Genomic DNA, 6,473 nt, shown 5'->3' with positions numbered 1-6,473 from the left:
CACACACAAAAACAATAAAGAGGCAAAGAAACAGAAGCCAAGCTGAACAAAAGGAAAGAATAGTATATATAGACAATCACTGCTTTAGTACAGAGAAAATTCCTATGTAAGTACTATCTCACTTCTTATTATGGTAAACTGAGGAAAAATATGTATGTCTGTGTTTGGATCAAAGTAAAAAGAAAACAATACCATCCTCTGCCCTTGTAGGTCAGGAGGGGTGGAAAGTGGAAATAGCAAGAGAGGTTGAGTAAGGCAGCGTACCACTCACTACACATTACAAAAATGCAAACTGTAGCATTTTGGAGACGGCTTACATGAAGGTTTCTAAATTTCCTTTCATCATCAGAAAAACATACCTCTGCAAACATAACAGGCTACCATTCTCTCCAAGTCCTTGTTAATGTTTGACTTTTAACAGAATGCCAGGCACAAACTTCAATGAAATGTCACCTTTAACAATATAATGAGATTTAAAATCCTGTAGAATGCCTACATGATGGATCAACCTTCCTATGAAATCTCCTCTATAACAACAGTCTAAATGGTGTGGAATAGTGCATAATTTGCATTCCACAGTCAGTGCAACCCATTGGCAGTCAGAAAAACAGTAAAAATATTGCCAGCCATTAAACTTTTCCGGATACAAATGACCTCCTTTATTAACAAAATAAATCCCAGAACATTTGAGGCTGGGGTTAGAATAAGGTGCTTTTGTAAGTCAAACAGCTGGACATCACACGGCACATCTGTTTTCCCTGGAATCATCTCTTCCTTTTCTTAATTCCAGTGCCACCTCTATCCTGGGCTGGGGCATAAAACATTGTCCCCCATTTAATCTCTGGTCCAAACCCAGTGGTCCAAACCACAGCTGAAATCACACGGAGACAGTTAAATAAAAATTTTATGAAAGTTGAATATCACAAAAGGGAAATCTACTCAGAAAGTAACATTAAACTAGATACATGTGTAATGGCTATAATATTTTGAAAATACTGTAACCATGTATTTTTAACTCCCTGTGGCTCTCTCAGGCATTGAATCAAAGGCTTTCATTGCTTTAGTGGAAAAGCCTATAATACCTAGAAAAAGGAATTGTCCAGCATTGAGTTTTCAATCAGATTTTTTAAGTTTAGTGAGAAAACTGTCTCAAATGCCTGGTTAACTTGAGCCAGGGCATTTTCTCCCCACAAGCCACACATATACCTCCACTCCCACCCCTTAATTTTCAAAAGCTTAATTTGCAAATACTAAGAAACCTAGCAAAAAAATTTTTTTGGAGTTATTGAGGGATTGAACCCAGGGGTGCTCTAAACTGAGTTCCATCCCCAGCCTTGCCTTCTATTTAAATTTTTTGAGACAAGGTCTCACTAAGTTGCCCAGGCTAGCCTGAAACTTGAAATCCTCCTGTCTAACCTCCTAAGTCACTAGGATTATAGGCATGCACCTAGCAAATTGTTAAGCAGAAAATCAAGATGTGTACTAAGAAAAGTTCCCGCCCAATGGCTAGACATACCTTTGGAGAAAAGGAAGAGGAGAGAAATGCAGGGTGAATAATTTTGAAGGGTCTTTCTCCCCCTCCCCTACCAATGAGGACAAACCTACTCTCTAATGAAAAAGTCCTTGGTGAAGGGACAGTGGCTGGAAAACTCACAGGAGTTAAGGGACTTGTCCGAGTGGGAGGCAGCTTTGCTTCCCCTGCATACACGCCCCTCAGGGAAACCCTGGCTTCTTCCCAGTGCAGCTTCCAACATAGCTTCATAGCAAAAGTGTAGCAACAGCTGAGGAAAGCTCCTGTAGTCCTCGTGGTGTACGGAAGATGCTTCCACACCCCAAGGAAGGGGAAGCATCCCTGAGGATGTTAACTGGCACACTTGCTATGGGGTAGGGATGAGAGGTCCCACTTGGAAGAATGAAGTTCACTCTAGAGCAGACGTCCTGGGAGAACTGCCTGGAGATTCCTGGCCACTCCACACAGGGTCAGTAACATCAGGAGAATAAAAGAAGAGGCTCAGTCAGCAAGCAGGGAGCTTGGGCCTTGGTCACATCAAAAGGAAGACCTCAACCTACCCCAGCCAAAAACATTCAGCAAAGGGCCTGCTGTCTTGCATCCAAGGACACCGGAGATTCCTGCCTGGGGAAGCAGAAGGCAGAGAAACGTTCAACAGGATGGAACCAACTTTTACAGGTAGTATGAGGTTTGCCATAAACAAATATTCACCTGCAAGACCATAATACCTCAGAAGATACTGAGTGGCTCCTAGTGCAAGGGGTTCACAACTCCCAGCCATGAATAGGAACAAGGAGGAGAGAGACATTGAGCCCAGAGACAGGAAACAAAGCTCCACTGTTTGCACACTCTTATTTATAACTGTTAAATTTAGACTCTCTAACATAAAGAATGTGTGGCATGTGGCTTTTTAATGTGTAGCTTACATGCTACAGAAAATGTGGTAGTTTCCTCAGAGTATGCTAGATGGTTCTTGGCTGGCCTGAATTGTCCTTTGGCCACTCTCCTGGATCCCTTAAGAGAGCAAGTAGCTAAGAGCATTGGTTTTGGATTCATGCAGACCTGAGCCCAAACCCTAGTTATCTCACACCAAACAGTTTGGTCTTCAGTTCCCTTAACATATCAGACCCCAGTGTCTGAATCTTTTTTGGGGGATGGTGGCAGTTACTGGGGATTGAACTCAGGGGCACTAGGCCACTGAGCCACATCCCCAGCCCTATTTTGTATTTTATTTAGAGACAGGGTCTCACTGAGTTGCTCAGTGCCTCACTGTTGCTGAGGCTGCCTTTGAACTCGTGATCCTCCTGTCTCAGCTTCCCAAGCTGCTGGGATTACCGGTGTGTGCCATTGTGCCCACCCAGAGTCTTCAACTTTAAAACAAAGATAATAATTGGGCTTGCCTCACAGAAATGTTGTGAGTAAGTGAAATTTTACATATAACAGAAGATGTGCCATACAATTAAAGCTGTGTGTGTGTGTGCCCTAAAATGCTACCAAAGTGTATAGGATATATACAGTCCTGCACTAACGGTCCCCATAGTTTCACATCCTCTGGAAGATAAGCTGTCTTTAGGATGTCAATTCCACAAATACAGAGATGCTTTCAAAGGCTACTGCAATCCCCGTGCTCTGCACTTCCTGGACGTGGGCTGTCCCTGATGTTGGCTCCTCACCACAATGACTAATAACGGCTACAATTTCCAGAAAAACTTCACCATGTGCTGCACACGTATTAACTCACAATTCCACAACAGCCCTAGTAGGTAAAGGCTATTATTACCATTTTATGGATGGGAAGATTAAAGCAAAAGGTTGGGTAACGTCCCCAATGTCATTAGCCAGTAAGCAGCTGAGCTGGGATTTGCAACCAGGCACTCTAGATTAATGTGCCAGGTTCATTACCACTTCACTCTCGCCTCTTGAGAAATATTTCTTCTCTCCACCCTTCTGGCTTCCGAGAATTCCTTCCCTATGGAGTACTCCCCGTCTCTTGAATGGGATCTTCTCTCTAGCTTTTTCTCCCTACTCTCTCTCTCTTTCACAGCCAACCAATGAAGACAGCACTTGCATGAATAAATCACCAGCCCATTCATTCAACTTTACCATCCTGTCTGGGTCCTCTAGGCAATATCTGCACATGCTCTCCGACTTTTGTGGTTGCAGCTGAGTCTGCAGCTCCTCCAAGCAGCTGAGCCAGCTAACCATCTCTGAACCCATTTCCCTGTAGATTCAATTTAAAAAAGCATCCAGATGTGTCAGATAGATGTAACTCTTGATCCCGAGCCCGTGAATGTGCTGATGCTCCGTGGACTTGCCTCTAGCTCCTCTCTTTGGGTCGACCTCCATGCAGATCTGCAGCACCGCACAGATGGCTCTGCCCACATCCCTGTCTGTTTACAAGGCCTTCGCTGAGATCCTGCGGACACCTAGAGCCAAACAGACTTGCCTCACTGATTCAAGGAGCCAGAACAGCGTTATCTTGCACATTTGCCTGATAGTTAAGTGTTGTCTTATTTGTCGTAATTTATAAAGATGCCATAGGTGGGGATTGGAGCGTTTCAGGACATGTCACCCTACAGTTTCAGCAGATGGTGATGCTGACTCAGAACGGCTGACTTATGTCCAGGGCCTTGTCCTTGAGTAACCTTCATGCCCGCATCATCCACAGATGACTGTTTTTGAAAAATTAAGTTTCAAATATTGGGGAAAGGGGAAGCCCAAACTTGAATGGTTTAAACTAAATACCTTGAATGGAAAGGAAAGATTTTCCTGAATTATCTGAAAAATTACAGTCGCTTTTTCTCTGACAGACTGTCTTACGCCACCCTGAGGGGCATCTCTGTGGTTTGAACTGGTCTGAGTTTGTTCCCCAAAAGGTTCCTGTGTTGGAAGCTTGGCCCCCACTGTAGCAATGTCAAAGACACTAGGACAGATCAGAGGTAGGACTTAGTAGGAGGTAATTAGGTCACAGGACTCCACCCTCTGAATGTATTATTGGCAAATAATTGACAAAAGAGAAAGTCTGGCCCCTCCCCAGTATCTTGCTACCTGGCTGGCACATGGGCTCCTGCGGGCTCGCAGCCAATTCTCTTTTCTACTTCTCCACCAGGCTGTGCCACAGCCAAACAGAAGTGCTGTGCTGTTTGATCTTTTCAGCCACTGGAATTGTGAGTCAAATACACCTCTTTTCTTTATACGTTTCCCAGCATCAGGTGTTCTGCCACAGCAACACAAAAAGAACTAAGATAGGCCTTAAGCTCATTTTTATACCTTTTTTAAAAAAGAAAAATTTATCCTCTGGATATATCTAGAAGACTAAGTAAAAGTGCAGTTTTCCATTTTCATTGATAATTACACTTTGGATAGCTACTAAGGAAACATTTATATTTCCTCATAAATGAAGTTTATTTCTAGGTAAATGGCTAAATTTTTTCATGTATAAAAGTGCTTTAAAAGCTGAATACCTATAAATTCATTTCATGCTTTCATTTTTGAGACAAGGTAATTTCGAAGACAAATTCTATTAAAATGTAAGTAACTAAAATATTATTAATTAATATTTCTATGTCCCCTTAAGTGGCTTTTAATCCTTACTTCAGTGTTATAATTTTTTATTGCCAATAAAAATTAAATGTGCCCATTAAATATCTAACATATAATTATGATTTAAATATACTACAAAATGTTTATTATCATTTTAAATCCAACTAAAAATCAAAACACTTTGAATAGTTAAAGACAAACCTAAGGCCAATAGTTGTTACCCATTAATACGAGTGATCTATACCAATTAAGTTCAGGTAATTTGAAGGAAAAGAGTATACCGTATATACATTTTGCAGTAAAATTTCAATAAACCTCAGCACAGGAAAAAGATCCAGAAAGGAGAGAAAACTGGGATTCGTGAGCATCCTGGGGGAGGCTGAAGTCTGGAGGACCACCCAAAGATAGTGTAGAGAGTGACAAGAGAGTGAGAAAGGACACAAAACCCGGGGTGTCAACTTTGAAAGGCAGAAAGAGGAGGAAGGCACGGAGTCCATGAAATATCCTGGTAAAATTTGGCAAAATGGTATAAAAAACTCCCAAGAGAAAATAGTATCATGAACGAATGAAAGAGGATGAGAAAGCAGTGGTAGAGAAACATCTGCAACAGAGGACACAGGATGAGGAGGAAGGATCTTCCTGTTGTTTAGAAAATGAAGAGACGGGTGGTTGTTGTGTCATACACACGGGGCGTTGGCCTGTCCTGCTCCTACAGCTGTGCAATTAACACAGTGAGAGACAACTGTCCCAGGATAGGGAATTATCTGTATGTGTCGAATGGTGTCAGCATGTCAAGGAGGGGACACTGGTTTTGAGTGGGACATTTAAACTAACACCCAAGCCAAAACTGAGACAATACATCTGAAGCCATTAGAATGCTTCCTGGCCCATAGCAGGTGCTCAGTTAATGCTAGCTATTGGGAATGAGATGCAATACACTACTTTTGCCAAGTGTCTGTCAAATAAATTCATATGGTTTGAGCTCCGGTCTCGTCACACATGTAAGTAGACTGTTATTTTTCCACCAACCAGTAATCACTAGACACACCACATTCCTATTTAATACACACACAGTAACTGGCTCTGGAGTCCGTCTGTCTGTCCCTTGTTCTGCACGTTTAGGAGTAGGTCCTCCAGCTTCCTGGTCTGCTCAAGAGGTTGCTCTGATTTGTCTTGGTAGGCCCCATGGAGTGTCTCAAAACTGCTGAGGAAATAGCCATCATCACCCTTCAGCGAGACAAAATGGCAACATTTTCATTTCTTAAGTGTGCAAGAACCTTAGGATCTCTGATCTTCAGGTTTGGGTACTGTCTCTCCAGATTGGGAGAAATGTTGAAGATCTACCCTAAACAATGTTGAGCTGTAATGTTCTGCAAGGTGCCTTGCTCTTCTCCCTCTATCTCTTTAACTTCCAGATATC

This window comes from Callospermophilus lateralis, chromosome 8 (assembly GCF_048772815.1).
Source record: "Callospermophilus lateralis isolate mCalLat2 chromosome 8, mCalLat2.hap1, whole genome shotgun sequence".
In the NCBI taxonomy this organism is placed as follows: Eukaryota; Metazoa; Chordata; class Mammalia; order Rodentia; family Sciuridae; genus Callospermophilus; species Callospermophilus lateralis.
The sequence above is the reverse complement of the archived record's forward strand: the minus strand, read 5'-3'. Positions refer to the sequence as shown.